Raw genomic sequence first — 25107 nt, forward strand, 5'->3', positions numbered from 1 at the left:
TGTCGAGGGGACTTACAAAAGTCTTCTCTGGAACCACAGTTCAAAAGTATTAATTCCGTGGTGCTCAGCTTCCCTTATGGTCCAACTCTCCCAGGTACATATCACTATTGGGAAAAAAAAAAAAAACATGTTTTAACTGCATGGAGACTGGCAGCCACTGTGCTAAGCACTTTACAATTATTATCTTATTTGATCCTTGCGAGAATCCTGGGAATTAAGGTGCTATTATTAATCCTATTTTACAGATTAAAAAAAAAGTGAGGCCATCAAAGGTTAAGTGACTGGCCCATGATCACATATTTGAGGGGCAAATCTTCCAAATACCATACTACCAAGCTCTGTTCCAAATCTTACTCTAATCTTAGGTGACTTCCTGAGACAAGAAAATCTGGGTGCAAGTCACTCACCTCTCCCCAATACCCCCCAATCAACCCTCAAAGACTCTTGAAGTTGCAAAGATACTACCTTTGGAAGAAGTTCTCCTACTGGAACATCCCATTATCAAGGAAATCACAAATCCAAACCAAAAAGAAAAAAAAATCTCACATTACAGGATCACATCTAAGCAGCCAAGATGAACAGTACATGCAGCCCAATAATTGCAGCAAAAGTAAAAATAGAGTTGAGCTCAATGGGAGAGAGACTGAATTAATCATACCTTTCTCTTTATAAATAAATGGAGATGGTCAACATGTGAATTCTATTGGTCAAAGGTTATTGTAAGATTTACAGATCTGAGATGATTTTTAAAGAAAATTTTACCTTGGAGTCATGTGGCCTAGCTTCTAGACTTCTAGACTCAATTGGCTCCCACACTAGTCAAGTGCCCCTGAGCCAGTCATTTCCTCCCGCCCATACTTCACCTTCAAGGTAGACAAAATTAGGGGTTTGTATTAGGTGACCATGAAGGACCAATCCAGCTGTGAAGCCTATGACTCCATCTGTACTGTGACATCAAAAGGCAACCAGAAGGAGTTTCATGTCCTCGGCTTTGTAACCTGATTACAGCACTTACAGACCTCAGGTAAGTCACAACTTGTCTCTGATCAGCTTTTCCTTAATTATAAAATGGGAGCTAAACAATTTAATTGGGAAAAATATTTATTAGGTGCCTACTATGTTCCAGGGACTATGCCAGACACCAGAGTTAAAAAGGTAAAAATGAAAAGTCTCTAACTTCAAGACATTTACATTCTTGGGGGTGGGAAGAAAGAGTACCACATATATCTAGATTAGTAATTTCAAAATAATTTGAGGAAGGAAAAACATTGATACTTGGAAGGAGGAAAGGAAAATCAAAGAAACTTACACAGAAATCACAGAACTTAGATTGCTGGGAAGGATTCTAGGAATTCCAGAGGCTGAGATGAGGAGGAGATATATGTCTAGGGGGACATTCAGCAAAGGCAAAAGTGGAAGAGAATGAGTGCCATTTTATTAATCGTATCTGCTCACCTTCTCTAAATTTGTACATCTCATGTTTTCTTTGAATGAGTACTATGAAATATTATATAGATGTATATACACACCTATATAGACATTATGACTATAAAATGAGTATGGAAGAACAGAATCTCCTTGAAGGCAGGGGCTGTTTTTCATCTTATCTTTTGAATGCTACTGCCTAGCAATCAATCAATAATCACAAATGAATCATCTTCTAGGTGTCAAGCAGTATGGGCTACAAATGCAAATGATGAAACAGTCTCTATTGTCAAAGAATCTGCATTCAAACAGAGACACAATAAGACAATGGATTGGATGGATGGATGGATGGATGGATAGAAGGGTGAGATATAAGAAAAGAGAAGAATGAATGGCTGGATGGGTGGAGAAATTGATAGATGGAGGATGAATGAATAGATTGGTAGAAAGGTAAACAGATGATATAGATAAAAATATAGCTAGCCATATTTACATATATATACATATATAGTGTATTATATACATATATCTATGTATACATAACAAATGTCATATTCATATGTGTTATTATTCATATATATTCATTATATATAAACATATGTATATATACATATATATATATATAAGCTATATATGTAGGTAAAGAGCAGGTGCTTGATAATGTGCTTATTAAATTTTTTCAGTCAGTCAATTAGTATTTTAAGTGTCCACTATGTTTCAGATACATGGGGCACCTATAGCCAATAGTGGTGCTAAGTCTGAACTCAGAAAGATCTGAGTTCAAATCCTATCTTAGTTACTTATCATTTTCATGATATTAGGAAGATCACATTCCCCTTTCAGCCTTAGTTTCCTTTTCTATAAAATGGAGAATAAAAATAGCACCCTACCTTCCAGGATTATATCGTTGTTCAGTCATGTCCAGCTTTTCATGGTCCCATGTGAGGTTTTCTTGACAAAAATGTTGGAGTGATTTTACCATTTCCTTTTCTAACTCGTTACAGATGAGGAAGCTGAGGCAAACAGTTAAATGACTTGCCTGGTGTCTGAGGTCAGATTTGAACACATGAATATGAGTCTTCTTGATTCAAAGCCCAGTGCTCTATCCACTATGGTTCCACCTAGGATCAAATGAGACAATATTTGTAAAACACTTTTCCAACCTTCAAGTGCTGTAAAAATACTAGCGATTTGCATTATTTGTTATTAACTATTAGCATTGGATAATAGATATACCATCTTTCAGGCAGACTAGGGGGCACCTGGGGATCCTCACAGTCTACAGCCTCAGAGAATCTGCCTAGCAAACCCAGTCTTTAATCCTTTCACAACTCTTATACAACCCTTGTGAACATTTGGGTTAGATTTTCTAAATCTACACATCTTATGTTTTGTTTGAATGAGAACTATGGAAATAGTACATATATATTTCTATAAACATATATTTATATTTCTATAAACACATATATATTTATATATATATGCCTATGTATGCATGTAAATATATACATAAAATATTTATATAGGATTCCATAAGGTTTGGAAAGTATCTTATGTATCTAATTATCTAGTGGTATTTCTTATTGGCAGGGATCCATCTAGAGACTGTCAACTGTCCGATATCAAGGGAACCCCAAGTTTGAGCCTTGCCCTGGGCCCTGTAATTTGGAAAGCCCAAACTGGCATTTCTGTAAGATTCACCAGACGGAAATCTCTGGGTTCAAGATGCGACGTGGCAAAGCAAATAAAGGGACTTCTGAAAAAATTGTCTTTCCGGTAGGTTTTTAATGTTGAGCATATGTACCATTGACTGAATTGGTTGTGTTTACCAGATTTTTAAATCTCACTTCAACTATCCCAGCTGGTGTCCAATATATTCCAAAAATATTTTTTCAACTCGATAGGTTTATTTTGAATTCCTTCTGATGCCTTATTTAAGCAAAAGGAAAAGTGGAGAAAGGAGTTTGTATTTCTGGTCTTCAGGCTTCAAACTTTACACAAATAAACTAGGATTTTGGAGGCCTAACACTGGACCTTAGACTAATCTTAGCCCCACCCTTAAATCAATGGATGCCCTTGGGTAAGTAATACCTTTTCCCTGGACCTCAGTTTCCTCTTCTGTAAAATGAGGATGTCTTAAATTCACTCTCCACCTCCCCCACTCCCCAGTGTTAAGTGCTCCTAGAACTATGGTTCTTGTCCTTTGTTTTTGAAGAGGACCAAAATGGCATCACAATGTTAGAATCAAGTTTCAGTAGGTCTGACTGTGACTGACTGGATCAACACAAACTCAGAAAGCTCTCCCACAAATAGCCCATGTGAACATTTGGGTTGGGATCTCTAAATCTGCACATCTTGTATTTTCATCATTTGGGAACTCGGAAATAGTATATATGTGTGTGTGTGTGTATTATATTTATATTCATATATCCATATGTATTTATATTTATATATCCATATATGTATATATAGATATTTATGTGTATATATAGATATAATATTTATTTATATGTGTATAGATATAATATTTATATTATATATATAGCTATAATATTTATATAACACTCCATAAGGTTTGAAAAGTATCTTTTATTGATAAGGAAATTGAAGGAGAGGATAAGTGACTGGCCAGGGTCACACAACTAGTAAGTGTCTGAGATCAAGATGGAACTCAAGTCTTCCTGACTCCTGGTCACCACTGCCTGGCCTATCCACTGCCCCACCTAGCTTCCTTAGAATTGATAAGAGGCTACACATAAACCTAGATAGACAGAAAGCATTTTACATTATCGTCACACTTGGCTCTCAAACATTTATAAAATACCAACTTATATGTTAGCGATACAAAGAAAAGCAAAAAAAAAAAATTCCCTGCCCTCAGGAGTTGCAGTGTAATGGGAGAAACAACATGTAAACAATTGTAGATGAATAAGATATAAGTAAGATAAATTGTAGATAATCTTAGAAGAAAAGACTCTAGCATTAAGGGGGAGGTGGAGAAAGCTTTCCAGTAGGTGAGACTTTAGTTGAGACTTGGAGGAAGCCAGAGAAGCCAGGAGTCAGAGGAGGGACCTTTGGGACAGCCAGAAAATATCTGGAGACCTTGAGATGAACAGCAAGGAAGCAAAAAATCTATGTGGTAAACTGGATTATATGGCTGAAATCCTGGTCTTAGAGGAAAGAGAGTGACTTGCCCAAGGTCACTCTGATTTAGCATCAAACTCAGGTATCCTGATGCCCAGCCCAAGATGGCAGGTTAAATATAATTTCGTTGTCCACGTGATAAAAATGAAATTGATTTTAGGAGGGTAAATTGAGTTCAGATTCGATTTGTTCTGCTTAGCCTAAAAGGACAGAACCAGGAATAAAAGGGTGGCAATTTTGGAGCTAGGTGGAAGGCCGTCCATTTGACCCAACCAGTCCCATAAATCGAGACCCTCCCATCCCTGGATATCCAAAGTGTACTCTAGCCAATGGCGGTTCAGAACCTGAAATTTAGGAGGTCCTGCTTACAGACCCAGCCTCAGACCCTTACCAGGTGTGAGAGCCTGGACATCATCCCTCACCTTCATGGAATCGGTTTCCCCATCCGGGGAACAATGGCAATAATATGTTTTGGTTACAGGATTCTTCCCTTCGTGGGATTAGCAAAATAAAGGGCTTTGCAAAGTGATATGTGAGTATTTACATATATATAATATATTATATATATTATATGTATATAATATATGTATATGACATATTATGTGTATATAATGTATTATATATGTTATATGTATATAATATTATATATATATAAATATGCTATTTTTATTCAAGTAGAGGTAGAACGATGGCTTGAATTGGGTATTTTAGGAGAGATATTTTTTAGCTTTGATCAGATACCTCCTCTCACTCCCTGGGGGACTTTGCCTCAGTTTCCTCCTCTGTCAAATCAGAAGGTAGGACTGCATAGTTTCTAGGGCCTCTGCCAGTCCTAGGTCTCGGATCCTCTAAAGCGCCTTTTCTCCATGATAAGGAAGGTCCAGGCAGCCTCGGAAAGAGGAGCCAGACCTCCGCGGCCAAGCCGAACGTCCTGGCCTCTCCTCTCCCCTCCCCCTCCCCCATGGACCCCTCCACCCTCCCTTCTGTGTTGGCCGGCCCCTTGGCCAATGAGGAAGCCCCAGAAGGCGTCCCCGTTGCCCCGAGCAACCGAGGTGTTCTCTGGCCGGGGCCGCAGGTTCCCTGGAGGGGAGGGCGAAGGTTTGGGGACCGGGGAGAAGTCCTGAACTCTAATTTCGGGAAGGGACCTCATCCATCGGGGTGGTGTGCCAACTGTCTGACTTGTCTGCCCAAGCTGGGACTCAGAAAACTCTCTCAGATCAGTGGAGGTTTTAATCAGCTACCCACCCTCATTTTCCTTTCTTTTTAAGCTCATCTCTCTAATCTTTCCCTCTTTCTCTTTTATTTTTCTCTTTAAATGAGAAGGAAAAAATATTCCTTGAGGAGATAGAGCAGGGAATCCTTTTTTCTTTTCCCTATAAGACTTTAATATATCTTCAACTTTATTTTTTTTATTTTTAAGGACTATATATTATATACCTATATCATATATCTTCACATAGCTAGCTACGTACAATATATTTCTACATAGAGATATATATTTCTCATTCTCCCACCCACTCACACCAGTTACCAACTGGTTGGGGGTTCAAGAGATGATGAACTGAGAGAGCAAAGAAACTGAGCTATCCCTCACCATCCCCCAAGACTTTGCCTCGACTATTGGTTGGCCACTGGCCCCAGGGGCCCTAGGACGTCTGCCTGCTTCTAAAGTTCCAGGAAGAGGGAATTCTGAAATATTAAGATGCCAATCAGCAAGAGCTGGGATCTCCAACCCAGTGATTTTAAGAGTTTTTTGGGCTCCGGGCTGCTGTCCCAGGTAGGTGTCTACTCTCGTGACCATATTTTTGGGGAGACACAAAATGTAATACAAATTAATGTTTGAATAGACTATCCAAGGAGAGAAAGACTGAGAGGGGAGGGAAGGAGGAAAATCATGTTGTAATTAAATTGTAGAGACACATCCCTATAGATATAAATGGTTGGTTTCGTCTGAAGAATGAAGGCGCCAGCCGGAACAGTGCGCCAGGCCATCATATTAGCCAATAATTCTGAGATGATGGAATGAATCAGCAGTGACATGGTCGAACATCAGAAAAATTAAGATAAATTGTGGGTTTGCCATAGCAGAAATTATTTTCAGAGATCAACTGCACAGAGGCAGCCAGAGTAACCAGCTTGGGTATAACTCTGGGTTGGAAAGACAATGGCATATTTTCCCTTTCCTTAGTGCCTGGGTAAAGAACAATGGATTTTGAGGAGGATGAGGGATGAGTTCATATCCTGGCTTTGCCGCTATTATCTCTGTGACCCAGGACAAGCTTCTCTTGGTCTCAGTATCCTTTTCTATAAAATGAGGGTGTTGGATTAGTTGAATTCTAAGTTCCTTTCAATTCCAGACCTTCAATACCTGAATGTAATGGCACAGTCAGTGGAAAAGTGAGGTGACAGGGTCTTGGGCTAGTGATAAACATTGTTGGGTACAGGGACCAATTATTCGAATAGTTGCCTCCTTTTTGCTTATTTTTGTCTTCCCGATGCTCAGCAAAGCATCATAGGGACATATTAAGTGATTAATAAATATCAGCTAACATTGCTGGGGGCTCTCTGATTAGAGCTCCTTTTGAAGCCCAGCTGGGCTTGGAATTGTTCTCTCAGGGCTATAGCGACTTTGAATCATTGCCCCTTTAACTACCATGTAGTATTTTATTATAAATAAAGGGCAGAAAATTCTGCAAAATTTCATCTAATGACAGCATCTGATTTCAATATGGAGGGAGCTTTGGGTCTCAAATGGAGATAATCCTCATGACTGGTCCAGTCAGTAGAGGTTGGGCATTCTGGTCCTTTCATAGTACAAGAAGATAAGAGGATCATGGATTTTACAGATGAAGAAACTGAGGTCTAAGCAAGTTAAATGTCTTTTCTGAAGTCACCCAGGCAATGCATCAGAGCCAGGATTAGAATGCACAGTCTTTTATTCCAAATCTATCACTCTTTCCACCACAAGATTCACCAACCTTTTGGCCACCTAAGGTAATGATATTTTGGGGCCACAGGAAATCTCAGACATAAGATAAGGGAAGATTAGCTATACAGCAAATCTTGTGGAAACAATCTGGAGGCTTTAGAGGACCACAAGCTTAAGTAGGAGCCAACAGTGTAAAAGCTAATGCAGCTTTTGTCTTCATTAAAAGGAGAGTAGAGGACAAGCTAGTTAAGTGATAGCTTCTCTTTGTCTTCTGCCTTGGTCAGGCCACATCTAAAGGACCATGTCCAGTAATGGGACAGTTTTGGCAGGATATGATGTTGAAGGCCCTGAGAAGGACCACACAAGTTTTGAATTTGATAATTACCTTCAAAAATGCAAAGGGCCACTTGAACCTGGATTAAATTTGGCTGAAAATGAGTGCATCAGTATGAATAGTGGGCAGAAGTTACAAAGATATAAGGTCGATATAAGGAAAGCTTAACAATTAGAGCTGTGCAAAAGTAAATTGGACTGAAGGGTAAAGGAATCACCACAGGGCGAGATGACCTCAAATAGTGTCATAAAGAGAATTCTTGTGCAGCTACTAATTAGATGACTTGCTGAGGTAATTTATAGCTTTGTAACCCAATGAAATTATAATCATCAAAGACTATCTCCTAAGGACAGGGGTGGTAGAATACCATCCATGCTAAGGGAATCTGAGATGCTTGAAGGGTAGAAACATGGATGATATTAATATTTGAATAGAGAAAGAAAAACACATTATCCAAGGATATACGGCTTATAGATTCATGAATCTAGAGTTGCAAGGATATAGATGTACATCTCCCATGCCTAGATTTCATTCACCTACCTCTTGCTGACTCATTTAGAGGTCAAGGAAATTCTTCTCCAATTTGCCCCTCTGCTACCTTAAATAGCCAAGGTCCTTGTCTCATCTCATTATAATGCTAGAGAAAAGCAAACTTAGAGCTAACTGGATACCTCCAACCTTACAAATTGGAAGTACACTGAGAAGATTTTAAAATACACTGGCCCTTTATATTGTAGTCTCTTCTGAGTATTAATGTATACTTTTATTTACCTCATTGCCCAGCCCTGCAAACAAGAGCACTTTGGGATAGTTTGTATATTCACAGCCACTCATTCTTCCCTAAACACTTCACAGAAGGTCTAGGCACTGAAAGTTTGGCTCACCTAAAGCTTTTCATTCCAATAAATGGGATAAAGGAGAATCTCCTTTTATTGGGTGGTGATGATGATGTTTGTCCTTCATTCATAAAGAAGACCATGGCATCAGGGAGATGATGCCATCACATGCAAATGATTTGGATTTGAGTGATAACACATTTGAATTGTGTTTGGGCATATCAGATGTAATGTTGTCTAGATCAAGAACTAAGTTAGAATGTGTCTTCAGGTACATTACCTGGGGATGGAAGAAATTTTTCTATATGACTTTTTTATAAATGCATATAATTTTTAAAAATTTTATCAATATCTTTTGTGTTATGTATGTGAAATATTTCTAATATATTTCAATATCTCACTTCCAAAAAGTGCAATCCCTTACATCAATGATGTATACACACACATACACACACACAAATATAAAAGCAAGGGGGAAAACAATTCAATAAAACTTAACACATCAGCCAAATCTGGTCAGACAGAGGGATTCCTACCTATAATGAGCTGCTGAGGAGACCAAGGCTGGTGGAACTCAGATTTGGGAGTTCTCAATCACCTTGAATCCCTGGAGATATGGGCAGTGAGACGAACCCAGATTGAAAAATGAAGTAGGTCAAAAACTCCCATGGCAGTAAGGAGGAGAACTGCATTTCCAGTTTAGGTAATATCCAATTTAAAAACTATTCTTGATAGTATATATAGAATTCTTCTCTCATTTTTTCACCCCTCCACAAAGATAGCAAGGCAGTGTCTTCTCATGCCTTCTTTGAAACCATGGTTCCCATTATAACTCCACAGCATTTGGTTTTTATTATTTTTTTATTTTATTATTTCCTTTTACATGGTTGTACTTATTGCATATATTGGGGTTCCTGATTCTATTTCATTTTATGTCAGTTCATAGAACTCTCTCTGTGCTCTGTTTATATCACATTTGGTATTTCTTGCAGTGCTGGTATGTTCCATTATATTTGTGCATCCCAGCTTGGTTAGCCATTCTCTACTCTATAGACATCTCCTTTGCTTCCTATTCTTTGCTAAACAAAGTGTCACTATAAATATGCTTATGCCTTTGGTACTATTTTATAATTGATCTCCTAGAGGCATACCTGGAAATGGTATTCCTGCAGTAAAAGTTCTGGACAGTTTGATCACTTTCTTAGCACAATTCTAAATTTTTTCCACAAGTGGTTAGATCAGTCCACAGCTCCACCAACAATGTATATGTGTTCTAATCTTTCCCCAATCCTTCCAACAATGAATATTCCTATTTTTTCAGCTTTTCCAACTTAAATGATATAATTTTAATATGATAAAATGTATATCTTGAATAAACAATGCGACTGACTTTGAAAAATAGGAAAGATGACTTATTTTTCTTTCTGTGCCCACTGTTTTGTCCAGATTTGACAGACATTACATATGATAGGCCCTTAATAAATGTTTATTAAATGATTGAAGCAAGAGAGCACCTAGAGTCTTTGAATGAGTTCAAGTTACCTCTAACCCAAATGGAAAATTTATTGGGTGGTGGTTGTTCAGTTATTTTTCAGTTATGCCCAACTCTTTTATGACCCCATTTGGGGTTTCCTTGGCAGAGATACTGGAGTGGCTTGCCATTTCCTTCTCCAGCTCATTTTACAAAAACAAACAAACTGGCAGGTGTGACTGCTCAACCACAGCCAACGCTCTCTGAAAAATCATGGAAAATTGTGGAAGTACCATAGGGATGGAGAAGGGCAAACATTGTTACAGTTTTCAAAAAAGAAAAGGATAAAGTCTGTGAATTGTAAATCCAATGAACTTGACTTAAATTCCTGGCAAAATTAATTGCTTGTTGTTAATCGCTTGTTGATTGATTATCAAAGATTTGGAAAAGGAAAAGAGATACAAAGTGCCAGCATAGTGTTAAGCAAGCTTAGATCATGCCAGACTAGCCTCATTTCCTTTTAACAAGGTTGCTTAACAGGTAGATGTTAGGGATAGTTATGCAATAGATATGTTAAAAGCTCCTGAAATTTAACAAAACTTTTGATAAAATCTCTTGAATGATCCTTTTAGAGAAGATGATGAAATTTGGATATGTGTGGAATTGACTGAGTGACTAGACCCACAGAGAAGTGGGTTTACAGAGTGGGGTGCTCCTTGGATTCTTACCTTATGTTATTTAGTATTTCTAGGAATGAATTGAATAAGGACACAGGCATATTTACCTAATTTAGAGATGATATAAATCCAGGATGGATGACTACCACACCGGATGAGAGAATCAGTACTTAGTAAACTAAAATATTGGGCCAAATGAGGCCAAATGAAACTGAACAGGTATAAACAAAAAAGTAGTATACTTGAGTTAAAAAAATCAATTCTTCAACTATGAGATAGCTAAAATATGGTGGTTGGGTTCTTATTTCTGGAAGAAAGAGGTTTTGGTGAAAGCTAGGAATGACTTATAGTCCAAAAAAGCTGCTGTAAACTTAAATTCAATTAATTGAGAGGCATCTTTGAAAACATTGAACCAATACTCATTTTTCAGAAGTCAACCAATAAAAATTAGGTACCTATTATGGAGTAGATCCTGTGATAAGCACTTATATCACAAAGAAAACCCCTCCTTCAAGGAGCACAAAATCAAATGGGGGAATCAGCATGAAATTAATAATGTAAAACAAGCCATAACTGAAATAATTGGAACTAATCAACCAGAAAGACATAGGTATTATTAAAGAGATTTAGGAGAGGCTTCTTGTAGAAGGTAGGATTTTAGCTGGGACCTGAAGGAAGTGAGAAAGGTTAAGAGACAAAGAAGAGAATGGAGAAATAGTACAAGGTTGGGGGACAGCTAGGAAAAATACCTGGAGTAGGAAGCATCTTACAGTAGGCTAGTATCACTGGCTCCCAGAGAATGAGTTAAGTATAAGAATACTGCCTCAAAGAGTTCAGATTTGCCCTGGGTCACAGTAAGGTTCTGAGGCAGGATTTGAATTCAAATCTAGCACTACTACTGTCCCACCTAGCTGCTTCAGAACTCGGAACTTGGGACTACTACTACCACATATCTGGACTAGTGTTTAATTCTGCACTTCCTATTTTAAGACATTGATAATCTGGAGAGCATCCAGAACAGAGAAACCAGGATGGTGGTGATCCTTTAGTTTATGCTCATGTGAAGGATTAGGTGGAGGAATTGTGTATGTGAATCCTGGAGAAGAAAAAATGTAAAGTGTATGTTAATGGAATGATAGCTATGTCCAATATACAATGAATTCTCTCATGGTTAAGGAATTTGATTTATTTTGTTTGGTCTGAAGGATGAGACTAGAGAATTAGCAGAGAAGCAAATTTAAGCTTCAAGTCAGGAAAAATTCCATTAAAATTAGAACTTTCCAAAAGTGGAATGGGCTGACTTGGAAGCTAATGAGCTTTCCTCCTTAACTCGAGGTCTCCTAGCAGAAGCTAGATTAACATTGGCCATGTCTTTCACAGTTATCATTGATGGGTTGAATCAGTTGTTTATGATATGGGTACCTTCAAACTCAAGAGATGCTAGGATTCTGTGAAGGCTGAAAGATTTGGCATTGATGACCATTTTCAACTCTTTAGGGATTGTAGTGTTGTATAATTCATGGTCATATACCCTGTGAAGAAAATTGATGTGAGATATGTAAAAGGGGGGAAGTCTATTGATTACCCCATTCCCACTAAAAGTGAGAAGAGCCACATTCTGATACATTTAATAAACAGATATCAACCAATCAAATGTGAAAAATCCTTGGATGACCTGGAGTGCACTCTAAGGAAGGATGTTGATGGTGTCTGAGGAAACTTGGTTATCTAATGTAAGTCATCTCTAAAAGGAAAAGAATGGTTCAGAAACTGGGAGATTCCAGTGTCCAGTGGATCTTGGGAGTTTGGCAGCAGAGAGGAATAAGAGGGAAAATACAGAGCTGAGACTCACAAAGAACTGAGGGGTCTAGGGACAATCACAAAGGAAGAAAGGGCAAGTGGACCCTAAGGATGACAAAGAAGAGAAATACTGAGGAAGCTATCCATCTACCCTACAGGAATTTCAGAAGACTCTAGTATCAGCATGACTCAAAGACTGAGGAATCTTTCCAGAAATACTCTGTTTTTGTTCCAGGTTTCTCTCCCAGTGCCCATCCAGCAACAGTCAATATAACCTACTCTGATGTCTCTCTACCCAAACTTTTTGGGCACTCTGAATTTCACCTAAGTTACAAAGAACCAGGGGTGAGCTAGAGACAGAAATGTAAATTAAGAGAGCCAAACTTCTGCCTCAATAATAGGAATTTCCTTAAGTGAAGTTCTAAGAAATTGTGATTGTACTTCTAAATCGAATATAAACTCCTTAAAATTTCAGAGGAGCTGAATATTGCCTCCAGCTTAAAATGAGTGAATTTCTCTAACAGGGTGTTACAAATATAGAGGACTATACTTCAGGTAGAAGTTTAGGGGTCATTGAGAGAATTTTTATAATTTTGTCTACCTGCTTACCTGGAGATCCAACTCACTAGCTAGCAATAATAAGTATGTATTAAGAACCTACTATGTGGGGTGGTTAGGTGGTGCAGTGGATAGAGCACCAGCCTTGGAGTCAGGAGGACCTGAGTTCAAATCTGACCTCAGACACTTAATAATTACCTAGCTGTGTGGCCTTGGGTAAGCCACTTAACCCCATTGCCTTGCAAAACAAAACTTAAAAAAAAAGAACCTACCATGTGCAAAGTACTGTTGGGAATAGAAATTTAAGTTCTTTTGTATCCTACCATTCTCCCCACAAGTGAAAGATATGACAGGCTTGGGAGCCCATAACTGAAGCCTGTGGAATGGATGACCAAAATTGGTTTTTCTCATATTTTCTAGAAAGTTTTGAATTGTGGATAATGAGAATGTAAATAGGTTTGATTCTCAGAAGGGTAAATTTTTCTTGGTGAATCTTAAATGATTAGTCTGCTCTTATAAATGGGAAGAATTGAAGCTGGAGCAGCTAAAGGACTGATCACAGGTCACACAATGACTCACAGGTCAGGAAAAGGGCCGGAGTCCGTCTGGACAAGGTCCTGATTACTCCTATCTCTAATCATCAAGACCCCTCCCACTTGATTGTACCACTGATTAGGGTGACAACTACTCTAGCTACCACTTGAGATTCACATCACAAGGACCCATCAGGACAGTATTTTATTTTTATATTGCTCACCATGACAATGTCAGTGATGATTTGTATGAGGAAAAAAGCATTTATGAAACCCATCCCCACCTGAGCTTCAACTTTTGAGTCTTTTGCTCATATGTGAAAGACTTCTTTTGTTAAATCAAAATTTTACTGATATTTTATTTTTATATAACTATATTCCCATTGTATTCCATCAGCACCTCTTCCCAGAGAACCCCACATTATAATAATGAAAAAAAGAGAAGGAAAAAAGTTCTCCAATACATTGAAAGTGTAAAATGGGTAATCTTAATAGCACTGTTATGATATAGAAAGGGAAGGGCCTCACAGGTCATCTAGTCCAACCTCCACATTTTTCAGTTGAGGAAACAGAGGGAAAGTCATCAATACAGAAGTGTCAAAGGCAAAGATTTGAACCTGTAGGCAATATGTAGCCCTTCCTAATCTGGCTCCAACCTGACATTACATACAATGGCATCCTATCCACATGCCTTTTGCATGGGCTATGTCCCAGTCCTGGAATGTTCTTCTTCCTTTGCCTTTTGGAACCCCTAGCTCTCCTGAAGGCTCATTTCAAGTTTTCCTCTTTCAAGTTGCCTTTCCTGTTCCCCAGTTGTCAAAACTACCCCCTTTTTATACAAATGCATAGATTTTGTATTTACTTGTTTCTGCAAATGATACTTTCTAGCAGGAAAAAGTAAACTCCTTGAGGGACAGGAACTATGATATTTTGGGGTTTGTAAGACCAGTAGCTAGCAGAGTGCCTAGAAGGAAAGTGACTTAATAAATTCTGGTTGAATTGATTTGAAACCATGTCTTCTCAAGCCCAGATGCAACACTGTATTCACTATTCCAGCAATTCCTTTAAAAATATATTATTATGAACCAGTTCAATTCAGTTCAATAACCATTTATTAAATGACCACAAGTGTTGGACACTGGAGATACAGAAATGAAGAAATTGTGTTGTCCCTGAATTTATGGAACTTCCATTATTTTCATCCTTGGCTTCATCTTTAGTAAAAATCCTATCTAGCCTTTCCTGAAACCTGTTACTTCCAATGCCACCTTCTCTTGACCTTTTCCAATTTATCCTGTATGATATTGTTTGTACATGGTTGTTTTCATATTATCTCCCCATTCAACTGTAAAAAAAAAAAAACTCCTTGTAGGCAGGGATTGTCCTTTCCCATTCTTTTTATCCTCGGGGCTTAGCACAGTTCTGGCACAGAGTAGATAATTAATGAAATGTTCATTTACTGACTACTGGAAGAAAATGAAACTTACGTAGATAAATATTCTTTTCATTTTTGAAGATGACCAATGACAACCAGGGACATTATTTCTTGTTTACTCATTCAGAAAAAAGGATCTCTGCTAGCTACATGTCAGAAAAAGAATCTGACCATAGAAAATTACTTTAGGGGAGGCTAGGTGGTGTAGTGGATAAAGCACCGGCCTTGAAGTCAGTAGTACCTGGGTTCAAATCCAGTCTCACTTAATAATTACCTAGCTGTGTGGCCTTGGGCAAGCCACTTAACCCCATTTGCCTTGCAAAAAAAAAACCTAAAAAAAATTACTTTAGTCCCATGGAAGATCAAAACACATATCCAGATGATGACAAAATCATAGCTTCTGAATCCAAAACCTACAAGCAAAATAGAAAATGGGCTCAAGCTATGGATGAGCTCAAAAAAAGTCTTTGAAAAGCAATTAAGGGAGGTGGAGGAAAAACTGAGAGGAGAAATGAGAGTGACACAGAAAAATCATTAAAACCAAATCAGCAGCTTGGTGAAAGAAATACAAAAAATACTGAAGAAAATAATATATTAAAAAACCAGTTTAGGTCAAATGGAAAAATCAAAACAAAAGGCAAATGAGAATGATGCCTTAAAAAGCAGAATTGGCCAGCTGGAAAAGGAGATTAAAAAATCTCTCTGAGGAATATAACTCCTTCAAATGTAGAATGGAACTAAAGGAAGCTGATGACTTTGCAAGAAAGCAGGAAGAAATAAAACCCTTACAAAAAAAGCCAAAAATTAGAAGAAAATGTGAACTATCTCACCAGAAAAGTAACCTTGAAAACAGATCCAGAAGAAATAATTTAAAAATTATTGGACGACTTGAAAGTCATGACAAGGAAAAGAGTCTAAACTACATTTTTCAAGAAATAATACAAGGGGCGGCTAGGTGGCGCAGTGGATAGAACACCAGCCTTGGAGTCAGGAGTACCTGGGTTCGAATCTGACCTCAGACACTTAATAATTACCTAGCTGTGTGGCCTTAGGGAAGGCACTTAACCCCATTGCCTTCAAAAAATCTTAAAAAAAAAAGAAAAAGAAAAAAGAAATAATACAGAAAAATTGCCCTGAGAGCCTGGAAGCAGAGGATAAAATAGAAATTGAGGGAATTCACTAGTCACATCCTGAAAGAGATTCTAGGAATATTACAGCCAAATTCCAAAACTCCCAAATCAAAGAGAAAATTCTAAAAGCTGCTAGAAACAAACAATTCAACTGCCATGGCTCCATTGTCAGGATTATACAGGATCTGGAAGCATCTACATTAAGGACTCATAGGGATTGGACTATGATATTCCAGAAGGCAAAAGATCCTGTTTTACAACTGAGAATCAACTACCCAGCAAAACTGAACATCCTCTTTCAGGGGAAAAGATGGACTTTCAATGAAATGGGGGACTTTCAAACTTTCCTATTGAAACAACCAGAGCTGAACAAAAAGTTTGCTCTCCAAGTACAGGACTCAGGGGAACCATAGAGAGGGGTGGAAGAGAAGGACTAACTATGAGGAACTTAATGATATTGAACTGTTTGTATTCCTGCATGGGAAGAAGATACTGATAATTCATATGAACTTTCTCATTGATAAGAGCTGTTAGAAGGAGCATATATAGACAGGGCATGGGAAGGAGCGGAATATAATGGTATAATATAGTAAAAAGATGAAGTCAATGGGTGATAAAGGAAAGTACTGGGAGGAAGAGGAAGGAGAGGAAGGAGCTAAGAAATTTCACATAAGAGTCAAGAAAAAGCTTTTTCAATGGAATGGAAAGGGGGAAGACATGGGGGGAATGAGTGAGCCTACATTCTCATCAGAAATGTCTCAGAGAGGAAATAACATGCACACTTAATAGGGTGTAGAAATCTATCCTACCTTAGAGAAAAATGAGAAGAGAAGGATGAGATAAGGGGGAATGGAGGGAGGGAAGGGGGAATAGGTGATAGAAGAGAGGGAAAATTGTGGGAAAGGGTACTCAGATACTACACACTTTTGGGGGTTTTTTTAGGTTTTTTTTGCAAGGCAAATGGGGTTAAGTGGCTTGTCCAAGGCCACACAGATAGGTAATTATTAAGTATCTGAGTCCAGATTTGAACTCAAGTATTCCTGACTCCAGGGTCAGTGCTCTATCCACTGCACCACCTAGCCACTCCTACACTTTTGGACAGGACCGGGATGAAAGGAGAGAAAGAATAGAATAAATGAGAGTGGGGAGGAATACAGTGGAGGGAAATATGGCTAGTAATAACAACTGTGGAAAAAATATTGAAGCAACTTCTCTGGTGGACTTTTGATAAAGAAAGCAACTCACCCCAGAGACAGAGTCATTGGAATCTGAACATAGACTGAAGTACATTTTCTCTCTCTCTCTCTCTCTCTCTCTCTCTCTCTCTCTTTCTCTCTCTCACTATTCTTGAGGTTTCTCATCTTCTTGGGAGGAGAGGGGGGTTTATGTTTACACATATCAAAATTATTGTAATAATATAAATAAACCAAAATCATACTTTAAAAAAGTAGTCATTAGACTTCTGTCCCAGGGGACTATCTAGTCAAATCCTATAAGGAAATTGGAGCCTAGAAGGGAGACACACTTGCCTGAGTCCACACAATTAGGGGAGTAATAGAACAAAAATTTCCTGTCTCTCAGACTTGTTCCATAACACAACACTAATTTGTCTTTGCCAGAGAAAGTCAACTGAAGAACTGAGGTCTTAGAATCAAAGATGTGAGCTGGAAGGGATCTCAGGTGGCATCTTGGATAATCTATTCTTTATAGAGATGAGGGAACCAAGATCTAGAGAAGTAGGTCATATTTTATCAATGTCATATAGTTAGTAAGGGGCAGAGTCAGTAACAAAACAAATTCTTTGACTTCAAATACAGAGATCTTCCAACAAAAGCTACTATTTTGAGAAAGATGTCTTTGTTTTTTCTTGATTAGTTAATTTGTTGATTTGGGACTGTTGGGGATTTTGGAAGGGTTTATTGGGTTAGGAAGGAGTGTAGTAGAAGCTTTGGGGCATCTAAGTGGTCCAATAGATAGAATACCAGGCCTAAAGTTAGGAAGACATCTTAAAGAGTTCAAATATGGCCTTGGATATTTATTAGCTATATATGACCCTTGTCAACTTACTTCACCCTATTTGCCTCAGTTTCCACATCTATAAAATGAGCTGGGAAGGTGATGGCAAACCAAATGACCAAGAAAATACTAAATGGGGTCATGAAGAGTTGGACACAACTGAAACAACCAAAAGACAACACCCACCTAGCGGAAGCTTGGATTATGTAGCCTGGTGGCTCCTGTCCCCTAAATCCAGACTTCTGAACTGTGTTCCTATAAGAACTCCACATAAGAACTCACATTCTTTTAAGGCTAAAATCCTACTGATAAACCTTGCTTCCTAAATGGTTTAAAAGGAGTTCCACAGAACAGGGGTATCAGTCTGATTAGTGTCCAATGGGATCTGCTAATAAGAAACAGTAATGAACATGACTGCTGACAGCTAATTGAACTCAGGAAGTATTTTTCAAGGACTTTGGTGGGGGGGGGGATGGGAGATTCAGAGCATGATTTTAGCCAGAATAGATGTTTAACTGTTACTTTTTTGGCTGCCTCTCTCTAGAATTTGAAAGTGAGCAATTTTACATTAAAATGATGCTCTTGATATGTGTTGGTATTTAAATGTTATAACCCTTGAGAATCAGGAAGACTAGTTCCTGAGTTTCCATAATAATCTAGCAATCAGCTGTCTTGCAACTTTGCCACACTCTCCACCTTCCCTGCCTCATCTCTGAAATCATAATCAAATCACTACTGTCAATGATATTGTAAAGGGTGTGGATGACTCCATTTGCCATCCCTGGAAATTCCTTTATATTTTTTATTAAATTATACTTGTTGTCAACTCACAGTAATTTTCTCTTTCCTAATCTTTCTCTTTCACATTGAAAAAAGAAAAAGGAAAAGAAAACCATTGTAACTTATATGTAGAATCAAGCAAAATTAATTACTGTGCTGGCCATGACCACAAACATATATCTCATTCTGCATATTGGGTCCAAATCAAGATCCCTGGTCACCACTCTCCTGGGAATATGTCATCTCCCCCTATCAAAATAGAAGTTCTTGGGGGTGAGAGACTGACTGCATTTTTTCTATCTGTATCTCTGGGGTTTGGTATATGGTAATTGCTTAACAAATGATTTTCAAATTCATTTTCACTCAATCCACAGCCACCATTTTCATATTAATAGCCATGTGGAATTGGTTTATAAACATTATCTCCTGAAGAATTATGGGATTTTAATATACGGGAGCTCTCAGGATCCTCAGAGACCATTAAGTCCAACTCATACCTGACCAAGAATCACCTCCATAGAATACTTAACAAGTGGACATCCAGATCCTGTTTAAAGACCTATAAGTGATAAGTAGCTCACTATCCACCAATTCCTATTTTGGGGGCAGTTCTCATTATTAAGATTTTTTTTCCTTTTTTTTTCCTTTACATCAAGTAACTTCATTGTTGGCCATTTCTGTCCACTACTTTTCTGAGTTTTGCCCTAAGGAGCCAAACAGAACAAGATTAATCCCTCTCTCTCAATCTAGACCTTTAAATATTTAAAGACAGATAAACAGTGGCTATCTTTAAATTGCTCTTCCTGAGTCTTATATCCCCAATCCTTCTCCTGCTCTACATGTGGCATGGAATCGGGACTATTCAGCATCCAGATTACTCTCTTTTTTGGATCCTCTCCAAGCTTTTCAATGCTTTCCCTAAAACATGGGACCCCAAATTGAACCCTCCCTATACAGTCTGATCAGTGCTGAGAAGACAATGATGACCACCTTCTTAGTCCTAAATAATATTTCTTTCTGAATTTAGACCATTATCATATTAACTTTCTTTCTTGCTGTATAGCACTTGATTCATTTTGAACTTTGAGTTCACTACAACCCCCAGATAATTTTCAGGAAAATTTTGTAGCCTGCTTTCTCACTTAATCTTTAATTTGAAAAAGAAAATTAATATGTTCTGTTGATGTGTTTTATCTTTATATCTCTATCCTTTTAATAACTCATGTCCATGATTAAATCCCCCTTTATGATGAAGAAAAGTAATTAAGCAAAGATATCTAATGCAATGTCTTCACCTGATATTGTAGATGCTATTTTCTCTTAGTAGACTCTCTGCCATAAACAGGAAGATATGTGTGTGTGTGTGTGTGTGTGTGTGTGTGTGTGTGTGTGTGTGTTTTTGCAAGGCAATGGGGTTAAGCGGTTTGTCCAAGGTCACACAGCTAGGTAATCACTAAGTGTCTGAGGTTGGATTTGAACTCAGGTCCTCCTGACTCCAGGGCTGGTGCTCTATCCACTGCGCCACCTAGCTGCCCCAAGGGGAAGATATATTTCAATCCCTATTCTCTGGAGCCTTTAGAGAATGTTTTAGTTTCTCAGAGTTGGACTTCCTTGTAGCAAGCCTTCTCATTTACCTTATCATCCTTGTATATTGTGCTTTGGGTTTTGCAGGTTTCACTCTGCAGCTGTCCATACAGTTCTTTTCATGTTTCTAAATCCCTCATCGTTCTGGTTTTTCATTGCCGAATTTGTAATATAGTAAGCCAGGATTGAACTGAAAACAAGCTAAATACCTAGGACTTCCTGAGCACCTACTGTGTGCATGATGCTGTCCTAGACTGCTGATACAAAAAAGACAAAAGGAAAAACAGCCTTCCAGGGCTCTATCCAGTAAGACACAAAATCCTATTAGAAGTGTAAAGGATCCCTGGGTCCCATCTAGTCCAACCCCTAAATTCGGTTGCCCACATTTTCCACTCAAACCCCCGGCTTCTTCTTCTTCTTAATAATATTATTTGTCAGTAAAGACTAACAGAATGCCTTCTGTGGGAGTGGGGGGAGGGAAGCAAGATTGGGGGGAAATTGTAAAACTCAAAATAAATAAAATCTTTCTTTTAAAAAATAGTATTATTGGTCAGCATTCTTATAGCCCATTTAGAATTAACACCTTATCTATGTTTTCTCATTCGATCCTCACTACAACCTTAGGAAGTAGGTGCTACTGTTATTCCCATTTTACAGATGAGGAAACTGAGGAAGACAAAGGTGAAACAATTTGCCCTGGGTCACGTAGCTGTTAAGCATCTGAGTCTGAATTTGAATTCATCTCCTCCTGCCCGAAGTTCAGCACTCTGATCCGTACTCCCTATCTCTGTGACTGACCCAGGCTCACACAGTTAATTTATGAATAAGGCGGGAATTGAACTCAGGTCTTTCTGAATTCAGGTCCGGTTCACTATGCTTCTAGCCACCTCCAAAAGGGGAAGTGTCTCTGGGCCTAGGCAATGCAAGTCTAAGTAACTAGCCCTTCAAATACTTGAGTGACTACAGCTATCATACCCCACCTGTCTAGTCCGCTCCAGGTGTGACACGTTCCAGTTCCTTCTACAAATCCTCATGTGTGAGAGTAGAAACTACTTCATTTTTATTGTCCTTGAATCTCCAGTGTTTAGCACAATGCTTGGCTGGCACAGAACACAGAACACAGGCTAAATAAAGATTTGATGCTTGCTTGATATGACATGACTGGTGGTATAGTATTGTTTTTATACACAAAACTTTCAAAGATGCTTCCCTCTCTTTCTGGATCCTCTCTGCCCTCACCTGCTAGTGTCTTCCCATTCTCATTAGCTCCGGATTATTTTATGAAACCGTTTAGAATATAACTATACAAATACCATCTATAATAATAGACAAACCATTTTTAACTACACACATACACAGATGATGTTTAGGGTGTTCAAGGAGGACTCATACCTCAGGTGTGAGGGCTTGCCAAGCCCTTTTCAGGGCTGCTCGTCTACCTTCATTACCCGCCTTTACCCAACTCTCACCTATGGCTCCAAGAAGTTGGAACATGGGTTGAGGCACAAGGGAGGCAGGGATTTGCAGTGAGGGGGCAGCAGGTGAGACAGAGCTGAGCCTCACCTCTGACTGCTCAAGTGTATACATCTGGCAAATACAATAAAACACAGGCCAGGTGTATGCAGTTCAACCCTTCACAATCAGAGGTGAGGTTCAGCTGCCAACGCACTACAAGCCCCTGGAGCCTCTCAGCAGATAGGCCAGACCTGGTTGAGTTCAACCAACAGGCTTCAAATCCATTGATGAGTTAAGGGCATGTACGTCCCAAGCTTGTGAAGACTCTCCCACCCACCCAACCCAGGCAAAATGGGCAAATGAGAACAATTTGCTCCAAAGTCCATGGAGGCGGCTAAAGTAGCTGCTGTGGAACACTTAGAACTTGAAGAGAAATGAAGGCATCAAGGTCACCCACTGCAACCTGGGCCATCACCAGTCTTCCTGACTTGTGTTCTGCCACTGGGCTTCAGTGACTCTGGAAGGGAGAAGGAAGCTGACGATTTTGGATAACTCTGCCTCACTGAAATCAATTCAAGCCCAAGGCAAGATATCATCCATCATCCATTATTCTACCCCAATAATGTCATTGGTCGTCTTTGAAAATGAAGGACAAACAACCATACATAAAATAACATATATGTATGTAAGCATCAAAAAGCTACATCGACAGGAGTGGGGAGAGGGAGGGAGAGGAGAGAGACACACACACAAAGATGGATAGAGCAGGGAAGGGAGAGGGAGACAGGGGGAGACAGACACAGAGACAAATGCATAGAGGAGAGGGGAAGAGACAGAGGGAGAGAGACAGATACAGAGAAAGACAAGACAGACAGAGGAGGAGGGAGGGGGAGAGATAGAAACAGGTAAAGAGAAATGAAGGGAAGAGGGAAAGGAGAGAGGGGGACAAGACTTGTGGATGGATAAGGGGAGGGGGTAGAAGCAGAGATGGATGGGGGAGAGGGGGGGAGGGAGAGAAGGGGGTATGAAGAGAAAGATTGCTAGAGGAGGGTAGGGGGAGAGACAAATACAGAGAGGAAAGAGGAGAAAGGACGAGAGAGAGAGAGAGAGAGAGAGAGAGAGAGAGAGAGAGAGAGAGAGAGACCGACCAACCAAAAGGGCACAGTAGATCTGGCTTCAAATTCTGCCTCTGACAACTACTAGCTGTGTGACTCTGAACAAATCAGTGAACCTCCCGGTGCCAGATGCAATTCTCTGATATTATAGGTCACAGAGAAGATGCCAACCTTCACTGGTAGAAGAGTTTCCTCCCCTGGGGGTTCTAACACTGACATCATAGGTCCAGTCCCATCCCCATCTCTAAATGTGTGCACGGTGGCCCCGTCTATCAGAAGGCTTGCCCCTGAAGTGCAGGGACTGCTTCATTTTCACCTCTGTGGCCCCAGCAGGTACCACAGGGTCTGGCACATTGTGGGTTAATAACCATTGGTTGATCAACTGGTTGATGGATTCCAATGAATCTGAGGAAAACCCTCTGGGGTAAATTTGAAAGGGTTTGGGGAACAGCTCTTGAGCAGTGCCTCCCACTTCTGATGTTTCAGCCTTTTCTTTGGCCCAATCTCCCTCCTAAGGCTTGCCAAAGCCTTCACCACATGGCATCTTTCCTCTTTCTTCTGCCCTCCCCGAACCTCCTTTCTGATGAGCTGAGCTACCTTCTTCAGCCTGGCTCTGGCAGAGCTTATCCAAGGGTTTGACCCTGGCTCCAACCCAGGCGTTTCTTAGAAACGTGTCTCTCATTAGAAAATCCTCAGGAAAACTCATCTACATACATGGGCATTATTTAGCAATAGGACTCCAAGGACCAGGCAACTCTTTCTCTGAGGCTGTGCTTCAAGTCCACAGATTTCTTTCTCAGAAAAGCTCATTGATTTGCATATTACAGCAGGCACTCCAGAAATGCAAATGTCCTCATCTGTGGACACAGTCACATTTGAATGTGGGTTGCCTGAAGCTAAAAACGGTGCATTTTCCTTCCTCTTTGACATTTTTGAATATATGTATATGTATATATATATATATATGAGAGAGGGAGAGAGAGAGAAGGAAGGAAAGGGAGGAAGGGAGGAGGGGGAGGAGAGGAGAGGAAGGCAATTAGGAAAGGAAAGGGAAGGAAAGGAAAAAAAGAAAGGAGAAGAAAAGAGAAAGGATAAAGAAAAGTAAACCCCATCATGCATATACCCTTCTGAGACCAAACATTCTACTGTTCCAGCCACAAGAAGGAAGGACCCTGGAAGACCTGATCCCACCAATTCATCCTACAAATAAGAATCCTAGATTCATAAAAGGGCAACAGTTTGTCCAAAGTGATGCAGAGAGTTAGCCTCAACTTTTCCTGAAAGAATCTTTGTGTAGAATCATTGGCAATAGATCGAGAGACCACTTGGTCAAACACCCTTTTTTCACAGGCAAGGAACCTGAGCTCCAGAGAAGTGAATCAACCAAGTCCAGACCAGGCAGATAGTAAGAGAGATGGCCAGAATCTGAATTCAGATCCCGAGAGTCCAAGATCAGCATACAGCAGTCATGATCTGGATATGATGATCCATGAGTTACTCATCCTAGTCGCTTGGAGTTTCAATTCTGCCTCAGACATTTATACTGTGAATTTACACTATAAATTACTTAATTTCTATCTACCTCAGTTTCCTCGGTTGTAAAATGGAGATAAAACCTACCTCATAGGGTTTATCATGAAAATCAAATGAGATACTTGTCAAGCACTCAGCCCAATCTCTGATATATAGAGTAGGTGCTTAATGTTTGTTTTCTTTCCCCTTTTATGATGATGATTCTCAGATCTCCCTCCATACCTAAATCTTTCTAAGTCCCGACTTACACCTCCAGATACCTATTGGCTACCTCTCTGGATCATTAAAGCATGTCCAAAACTGATTTCATCTTTCTTCTCAAACCATCCTTTATCTAAACTCCATTTTAATA

The 25107-nt window shown here is 39.3% G+C and overlaps 1 long non-coding RNA gene across 2 annotated transcripts in view; it reads left to right on the forward strand.

Moving 5' to 3' along the window:
- The first annotated feature begins 997 nt into the window (after window positions 1-997).
- The window catches only part of LOC141497984 (uncharacterized), a 92689-nt gene continuing 68579 nt past the window's right edge, over window positions 998-25107 (forward strand). The window contains exons 1-3 of one of the 2 annotated variants that reach the window (XR_012471508.1): window positions 1007-1024; window positions 1665-1789; window positions 3016-3201. This is a non-coding gene — a long non-coding RNA (uncharacterized LOC141497984). Of the gene's footprint in view, window positions 1025-1664; window positions 1790-3015; window positions 3202-25107 lie in introns of both variants that reach the window. The other variant, XR_012471509.1, reaches the window with a different exon arrangement.

The sequence above is a fragment of the Macrotis lagotis genome, chromosome X, assembly GCF_037893015.1.
Source record: "Macrotis lagotis isolate mMagLag1 chromosome X, bilby.v1.9.chrom.fasta, whole genome shotgun sequence".
In the NCBI taxonomy this organism is placed as follows: Eukaryota; Metazoa; Chordata; class Mammalia; order Peramelemorphia; family Peramelidae; genus Macrotis; species Macrotis lagotis.